The sequence below is a fragment of the Microtus oregoni genome, unplaced genomic scaffold (assembly GCF_018167655.1).
Source record: "Microtus oregoni isolate MIOR12 unplaced genomic scaffold, Mior012 000052F_ref0000163, whole genome shotgun sequence".
In the NCBI taxonomy this organism is placed as follows: Eukaryota; Metazoa; Chordata; class Mammalia; order Rodentia; family Cricetidae; genus Microtus; species Microtus oregoni.
This window is the reverse complement of record NW_024543828.1, coordinates 5,531,037-5,540,749: the sequence shown is the minus strand read 5'-3', so window position 1 is coordinate 5,540,749 and position 9,713 is coordinate 5,531,037. Positions and strand designations below refer to the sequence as shown.

Here is a 9,713-nt window from a genome sequence, read left to right as displayed (position 1 = left end):
TATGTTTATACTTTTAGTCATTATCTAGCATTTTCCTTTCTTTATTGTTCTTTTTGTCTTATGTCCCCTCTGTTTGTCCATTTTTTCTCTTTACTATAATTTTCATATTCTTTAGGTGCTGTTTAAAAATAATGCTTTCTATTACCCTTCATAAACTAATTTAATCTCTCATTTTCTTTTTTGTTTTTATTTGGCAATTTCTTTCTCATTTGATTTCCTCTCTATAACATTCTTCTCTACCTATCTTCCTTTTGATTTATTTATTTAAACTTGCTGCTTTCATGTTTCTCTTTTCTCTGTCTCCTGCCTTTTTCACATTCCCTTGCTGTTTTTGAAATTTACACAAGGAGATTTTAAATTTTCTCCTTTGATTTCATCACTATATTTTAATTCTCCATGTACTTGTGTAACTTCTTTCATTTTCTTTATTATTGACTTCTGATTTTAATTCATTATTGGGTGCAAAAGTTATGCATGTGAAATTGGTAACATACTTTGATTTAGGAAAAGTTGCATTTTGGAGAAAAGAAAAATGATTCTCTTTTGCTGACTTATGATTACTGGCAATATAGGCTTTAATTCAATTTTAAGTGTCTTTCTACATCTTTTACAGTTTGATGTGATTCCATTGGGGATGAAGCCCTCATAAATAGTCTGCTCAAAAGAAGGAAATACGGATAAAGCAGCGAGACATATCTGATTCAATAGATGATCAAAATGTTTCGAGGAAGTACAACAGGCGTTAAAAAATTGCTAGCATGACTCCTCCAAAAAGACAAAGACAAACAAGACACCAAACCAAACAAAACCAAATCAAACAATAACCCTGGCTCCTCTCCAACTGAGTAAAAAGGTAAAATACAAAAAAAACTTGCATAAAGCTTTTAAAAGTTCAGTAATAAAATTGAGCAGTAATTTCAGAGACTACAAGGCAATTAATCTCAAACTGACCTTGAGGAGGAAAGTCAGCAAATTAATAGAAAACATCAGCAGAAAAATCAGTAATATTTATGAAACAGTAAACAATAAGGAATGAAAATTCAATGATGAATTTGTGATTTATAAACTAAGCATATGACAGAAAAACAAAATTAAGAAAATAATTTAATTAACAAGACAATAAAATTATAATTCTTCAGTATAATACTCAGGATTGAGTTTTATATAATATATACATAAATTATTAATGAGAAACTACAAAATTGTTTATTTAATTTACTGGAAAGAAGTCATAAATATCAAGGTTAGACATGGTGATATATGCCTTTAATCCAAGCAGTTGGAAGGTAGAGACAGTTGGATCTCTTGTGAGTTGGAGGTCAGCCTGGTCTGTAAAGCATTTTTCAGGACAACCAGGGCAGTTACATTGAGAAACCATGTCTCAAAAATCCAAAAAAGAAAAATGTCATAAATATTTATGACAGAAAATTTAATATTGTTTATAAGGTAATTAATACTTGCAAATTTGTCTATAAGTCCAATGCAATCTTTAGTATTAGTTAGAAATTGGAAAACTAACTCAAATTTATATGAATTTGACTTTGAAGTAGCAAGATAATTTTGATAAAAAGAAAATTAGATGATTCTATTTTCGAGTTTTAAAGAAACGAAAGGAACCACTAGTCTCAGTTACATAAATGTGACTAAAGAAATAACCCTTGTTTTGTCATTAGTCATATTTTTAACATGGTTGTAACGATTATTGAATAGAGAAAGTCCAGTTGTTGCAACAAATAGTGCTATAAGCAATGGATGTAATTGTACCCACAGTATGTACAAAAATTAAATGAAAGTGGATCAATGAACAAAGTTATAAACATTTCTTAGGAGAATTTGGGGACTGATATAAGATAACTCTGTAGGAAAAGTAACTATCACACAATGACAAAGACCAGAGTTTGATCCAAATATTCCACATATAAAAATCAGACATGGGGATGGGAAGTTGTAAACTAGTTGTAAGGAGGCAGAGAACAGCAAATACTTGAGGCTCAGTGACCAGTCAACTTAGCTTATTGTTTGAATTATAGGCCACTGAGAGACCCTGGAACTTCTGGTCTCCAGAGTCACCTGTATTCAAGTGAAACTATCCTTCATAGAAATAAACACACAAAAAAACTCTTAAAATTTTACAAAGTTGTACTGCTCCAGAGGAACAACACCGAAAATTATCCTAGTGACTTCACATATACAAGCTCACCTACACAAGCAAAAGCATGAGTACATATGACCATACTTGCTGGTGCTTTTGTTTGTGCACAAAGACATGCACACAAGTACATACATACATAAAAAACAAAGGAAATATCTGTAAGTGATCATGACTTTGGATTAAGCACTGGCTTTTTGGAACTTTCCCTGTTGCTAAAAGAGAGTAAAAAGTTTTAAAGTTTAATTTCATAAAAATATTTAATTTTAATATACATTATAATGAAATGTAAAATAACACACCAAATATAAAGAAAACACATGGGAATCATTTATATGAGGTTCCTTTCTATATATAAGCAACTATTAAATGTCCAGCAAAGAGAATCAATAATTCAGTTTTTATTAGTTGTACTAATGGTAGTAACAGACATTTCTCCAAAATATATATTAAAATAGTTAGCAAACTCATAAATAGATATTCATCAAAAGTTGTAGCCAAGCATAAATGAAATGCAAACTTCCCATACTACTGGAATAAAAAAATAGAAAAATCCCATAATAATAGGTGCTAACAAGGATATATGAAAAAAGTGAGAAGAGGAGGATGGGGAGAGCTGGGGGAATGTGATAGTTGGGATAAAGGAAGGGTAGATATGGGAGCAGGGAAATATATATCTTAATTAAGGGAGGGATTTTAGGGTTGACAAGCGTCTTGACTCTAGAGGGGTTCCCAGGGGTCCAGAGAGATGTCCCCAGCTAGGTCTTTGGGCAGCTGAGGAGAGCGAGCCTGAAACGGCCCGATCCTATAGCCATACTAATGAATATCTTGCATATCACCATAGAACCTTCATCTGACGATGGATGGAGATAGAGACAGTGACCCACATTGGAGCACTGGACTGAGCTCCCAAGGTCCAAATGAGGAACAGAAGGAGGGAGAACATGAATAAGGAAGTCAGGGCCACGAGGGGTGCACCTACCCACTTAGACGGTGGGGCTGATCTATTGGGAGCTCACCAAGGCCAGCTGGACTGGGACTGAAAAAGCATGGGATAAAACCGGACTCTCTGAACATGACGGACAATGAGGGCTGATGAGAAGCCAATGTAGTAATAAGGGCGGCGGGGCTGCATCCTCAACACCCCAGCCGCCTGCCCGGCTAGCTTATGCCCGAAATAACAACACACAAACTGTATTCATTTAATCACTGCTTGGCCCATTCTCTTCTAGGCTAATTCTCACATATTAATTTAGTCCATTTCTAATCATCTGTGTGTAGCACCCCAAGGTGCGCTTACCGGGGAGATTCTAGCCTAGTCCATCCTGGGTTGGAGCTTCATCCCGGGAGTGGGGCATGGCGTCTCTCTCAGGCGTCTGCTCCCGAGAGGAGAGATGTCGAGACTCTGAGCTCACTTCCTCTTCCTCCCAGTGTTCTGTTCTGTTTACTCCTCCCACCTATCCTCTAACCAATAAAATGGGCCAGGGCAATTTCTTTATTAGCCAATGACCTTCCTCCATCAAGCCAAGGACAATGGCACTGGGTTTTGATCCTACTACCTGTACTGGCTTTGTGGGAGCCCAGCCTGTTTGGATGCTTACCTTCCTAGACCTGGATGGAGGGGGGAGGACCTTGGACTTCCCACAGGGCAGGGAACCCTGACTGCTCTTTGGACTGGAGAGGGAGGGAGAGGGGAGTGGGGAGTGGGGGGAGGAGGAGGGAAAAGGGAGGTGGAAATTTTTAATAAAAAAAGAAAGAAAAAAAGAAAAAAAATCACTTTAAAAAGAACATTTTTTAGTTCCTCATTTATTCAACATGTAATTACCATGCATCAGTAAATCAGATCTCAGGTATATATACAAGATATTGAAAAACACATGTACTCAGAAATGTGGTCACAAACTCTCATTACAGTAATCATAATTTATGAAACCTGAAAATCCAAAATATCCATAAATTTAAAAATGGACACACAAATATGGTTTACTTAGCCACATCATGACATGCTATGACATGCTACACCATGGCTTAATCCTGAATAGTATGATAAATGATAGAAGCCAAATAGAAAAGATTCATTTTGCTTTTGTATGCTTAATTAAATGTGTAGAAAAAGGGAAGTTGAGATAGAAAATAGAGTAGTTCACATCAAGAAGAACAGTTATATGTAGAAATGTGTATGTTTTTGAGATTTTAAAATTATCCTGGAATTGGGTAGTATTATTGCTTAAATGAGAAATGTTGTCATACTCTTGGGCATTTGAACACTTAGTCTCCAGTTGATGGTTTGGTTTGTGCAGCATTGCTAGAAGAGGTCTATTGCAGGCACTGGAACTAAAAACCCTCACCTATTGGTCTAAAAAATTAATAAAATTATTTATAATGATATTCACTATATCTATAGATCAGTGCTTTATCCAGTCATCATCAGACGCGCTTCCTCCAGGAGCAGATGAGAATGGATGAAGAGACCCACAGACAGACAGTATGTGGAGAGAGTTTAAATTGGAGGTTTTCATCAAATTCCTCTCCTTGGAGCTTAAGGAATTCTATGGAAGAGGAGGTAGAAATATTTTAAGAATCAGAAGGGATGGGGGAGAAACTAAGACAACAAGGACCTCTGAATCAAAAAAACAATGCTACAGAGACTGAAGACTGTAAAGCCTACAGGGAGTAAAGCACCAACCATAGGGCCTATGTGGGTCTGCATCAGTTTTTCAGTGAATACCTTTTACCTGTTAGCCTAATACTTTTATGCATCGCCTGACTGTGAGAATGGGTGTTTTTCTCACTCTTGTGCCTGCTCTTAGGACTCTTTTTTTTTCTTCCTGTTGTGTTGCTATGTCAGACTTTAGTGTGATAGCTTTTGTTTTATCTTACTATTTTTGTTTTGTCATGTTTGAATGTTAAATCTTGGAAGCTTGTTCTTATCTAATGAGAGACAAAAAAAGAGTGGACCTGCAGGAGAGGGGAGGTTGAGAGAAATTGAGAGCAGCAGAGGGGGGAGAAATTATTATTAGGATATATTGTATGAAAAAAAATCTACTTTTAATAACAATAATAAAAAGAAACCTCCCCTGATTCCAGTTTGCTTTGTCTGCTTCACATTTGCATTTGCTTCAGTGTCCCATTCTTGCTACCATGTTTGCTTGTCATGGACCATAACACTCTGAAATCATAAGCAAAAGTGAACTTTTACCTTAGTCATGGTGTTTTATCACAGCAATAGAAAAGTGACTAATAGGTAGTGATGATGGCTCTACTATATTGTGAATGTATTAAAAATTATTTAATGGAAATTCAAAAAGCAAATTTTAAGTTATGAGAATTGTATATCAAAAATGATTTAAAATTTTAAGCAATATTTGTCAAAAGCAAAGTTCATTTAATATTCTCACTCTGTATTTGAACTCACAAACAAGTGTCATTTCTGATTTTATATTTCCAGAGTTTAGTATATATTGCAAATGAGTGAATATTAAAGTTGTACATATAATATACTTATTTTTGAATTCATTATAAGAGTTATTTTTTTCATTTAGCATGTGTTTATGGAAAGCCTACTATTACTTACATACTTGAATGTACTAGCTGACATTGACAGAAGTGAATTTCACTAATCCTGACCTCTAATGCTTTATCCAAGGAAAATACAAAGGGAAAGAAAAATGATCAACCATTTCAACTTGTTACTTTGACTGAACAAAAGGGGGCAGAAGCATTATTTCAAGGATGACTGAGTGCAATGGAAAGGTGAACGTGTTCATAATATATTGCAAATGTGTATGAAATTCTCAAATCACAAATTAACAAATATATTAAAATGAAAGCCTGTGAGTGACTTCAGCTTGAAAACATGCCTTTCAGTCAGAACAATGCAGAAGGCAAGAGAAGCAGCTTCTATCTGGATTCTATATTGGACTCTTCCTAAGAGTTATTATTCAACAAAACCATTATAGTTTGAGGAATGTCTTGTGTTCTTTAGACTGTGTGTGCTTAGAAGTTACCTTAGACCTCTCTTTTCTTTTTTCTGTTTGTATTTTTCTGTGAAAATATTCTATTTTTTAAAATCACCAGTTCCTTTTAGGAGATATCAGAATTGGAGCATAAACAATTTGGTCAGGGAAAGACTCATGTATTTACATATAATTAAATCTTTCTTCCCTGCAGTGCACCACACCTGTCTGCCCTCTATGCGCCACCACACAGTTCGTGAACCAGGCAAGGGGCTGGGGATTGAAACACTCAAAAACTCACAGAGACATGGGACATCCTTGAAACAGGAATGCCCCCTTTATTGTGTCCAGGGGCAGCTTATATATGATCCTTAACTGATAGCCATGCCCCAGCCAAACTCACGAGAAACCACTCCCCTGCCATCAGGAACTCCTGAGGGTCTTGTGCTCAGAGCAGCTGCAAGCATTACAAGTTGTTTACCAAAAATTCGGGATCTGGGGGGTTCACAGCTCCCAACACTTCCCATTTCTACTTCTAGGATAATTTTAACCTAGTTAGTGTCATTAATACTTAAATGAAAACTACTTTAATTTTGTCTATGGGATAATAATGTGCATTCTAAACAAAAACAGTGTCTATTATCTTCATACTGTAACTTTATTTCAGGAGAAAAGAATTACTTTAAGTTTAGTATTCTTGGTCATAAAGCAATAAGTTTTGATTTAAATTTCACTTCTTCGGGATATTAAGAATATTGTTGTTACTCTGACTTTTATGGGGACAGAAAAAAACAGAAGTGGCAGTTCATATCGGATTTTCCAACCCAACAGCATTAAAACCCTTGATAACTATTTGATCCAATGGGTTGCACTCTCAGCCAGATCATACATCAACACTAGGAACACTAGAACTGAAAGTGCACATGGCATAAATAGAACATTTAAATGTCAAAGTAATGAGCTTTTTGAATTTCAGCACTGAGGATTTAAGAAAGAAAAAGTCTTAGATTAACAATAAATTGCAAATGAAGCAAAAATAAACTTGATAAATTAATGTATTGCCATTTTGCATTAGAAATAATTAATAGATTTGAGACTGCACATAAGTGCAATATTCATCTCACATTAAGCATTTTTCAAATGGAAATATATACTAATAAGATTTTTGCAGTTTAAAACTGATTAAGTGTATAATTTAGATGCTTAATTGAAGTTTTATTGGATTTTTTCACAATAATTCTCTTTGATATATATGTGTAATTAAGCTCTGGAAACCATGTTGCCAAAATAAATTTATACATTCTATAAATATTAATCATTTTTCTAATAATGTGCTATACATTTTGATCTATATTCAGTTATACTTTCCTATTTTTTTCATAATTACACATATGAACACCATTTCCAACTCTCCTCTCCTGGCTAACTCCTCCCATGAACTTCTTCAGCTACTTCTGTAATTTATGACCTCCTTTTCTATAGATATTATTGTTCAAATATGAATATGATTATCAAATATAAATAATTGTCAAAATATAAATAACATGTATATATATATATATATATATATATATCATAAGCACTTAGCATTGCTTATACGTACATGTGGGTAGAGCCTGCCACTGTGCAATGAATAATCTGTGAATTCAACCCTGGAGAAAATGAATTCTTACTCCTTCAGCAGCCATTGACTATATGTAGATCTTTGTTTGGGGCTTTGAGACTACAAAATTTCCTTTATCCATATCTGCCTGTAGACTTGTACTGTGATTATGTATGTATTATTTAGCAAATCATATTTTTCACGTTTTATGGGAGTCATATCCATCCCTATCATGTTTAGAAGACAGTAAATCTGGTCAGTCATTTGTCTACTATAATCTTGCTTACCCCTCTGCTGAAATGTCTTCTGAGAGTTAGGTCATGTAGTAAATATATCAGTTGTGTCTGACACACCCTTGGTCATTTATTCTCTTAACCTTTACAAGCTATGGATCTCTGAAGTATCCTTCTACATCAAAATGAAGTTCATTTGGTGAGATGTTGGAGCTGTACTTACTATGCTATAAGAATAGTATTTAGCATGAACCTTTTGTCCACAAAAGGCAGGCACCTGGGCTACAGTTGCAGCTCCTTCATCAAGACAAAACCTTCCAAGCATTTATCAGGCACTGATTCCATCAGCCACCAGAGTCCCATTGGATTGTTTGATGTCAGTGGTAACTTTGGCATGGCCCTGGGCACCTAAGCCAATGATTGGACTTGCCACCTCTGTTCACAGGTGAGGGGCTGGGAGAGACCCCACGACACAAGACCTGTGAGAACTGTTAGTGATACCATCGAAAAATTGACCATTAAGTACAAGTATATGTTGAAAACCATGCCCAAAGTCCTGTGGCTCATATGTAGGATTACCTCTGATGTGGCCTCCTGTGAGGCCTACAAGGCTTTCAGATTTAGAACGCTTCAAGAAAATATACGGTACTGTTTCCTGACCACCAGCAAATGTGAAATTACGAAACAAATGCCAAGTCCTTTCAGGTCGGCAACTTAGTGTATTTCTTCAAAGTGGGGATGCTTAAAGAAGATGTGTGCCTTTACCGAAGGCATGGAGGCCACTAGAAGTAAAAGTACTCAGAGAACAACCCATATCCAAGATCAAGGATTTCTCTACCTGATAAAAAGCTACTGACTAAGATAGTCCCATATCTTCTGGTGGCCAAGCCAAAGAAGTTTTATGCTATGCCTCCCATTTCTGGTATGCCAGTCTCCGTAAACTAGCAGATCCAGAGATCATGGTCATTATTAGCTATGCCAAGCACATCCTTAGTTTCTTAAACCTGTCACTGGGGAACCAGGTGGGCCTTCTGAAGAGTGCCTGTAAGGATACTTTCATCTTAGATACACTGTACTTCTCATTGCCCTATGATGACAAGCTATTTTACTTGAAAAACTATATTATTGATAAGGAATACTCTTGCCTGACGAGGTTGATGGAACTTTACCAAGCTATCCTGCAGCTTGTGAGATGGTACAAGGAACTCAAGAAGGAAAATGAGGCATTCGTAACAATCAAGTCTCTGGCCCTGGCAATTGCCAAGTCAGATTCCATGTACATTGATGTCCTCGAGGCTATGCTGAAATTTCAAAACCTGCTTTATGGGGCACTGCAAAGCTACAAACTGAGTCAGCACCATGAGAAGCCATAGAGGACAGAATAGCTGCTGCTGACACTGCCCCCTGCTGCAGAAGACAGCAACTAAGGCCATGAAACAGTTTTATACTGTAAACCCACAAGTTAAATTGTCCACACACAAACTTCCTGGAGATACTGAAGGCCAATGCATGACAGCCCAGCACACATACAAATGAACAGACCCATTTGGCGACCTCCACAGTCACCAGCCTCAATTTTCCCCATCTGCCTCCTCCTTGGAGCTGTAAGATGTCTTAGTCTTAACTCATTTCTATTCATCTGTGTACTGCCACGTGGCTGTGGCTTACCATCTAAAGTTTTGACATGTCTGAATCTGGCAGGTTCATGGCTTCTCTCTGACTCCACCTTTTTTCTCCCAGCATTCAGTTTAGTTTTCCATGGATACCTAAGT

General features: G+C 36.3%; 1 pseudogene; it reads left to right on the top strand.

Moving 5' to 3' along the window:
- The first annotated feature begins 8,188 nt into the window (after positions 1-8,188).
- Positions 8,189-9,454, top strand: LOC121437460 (annotated as a pseudogene).
- Positions 9,455-9,713: the final 259 nt, after the last annotated feature.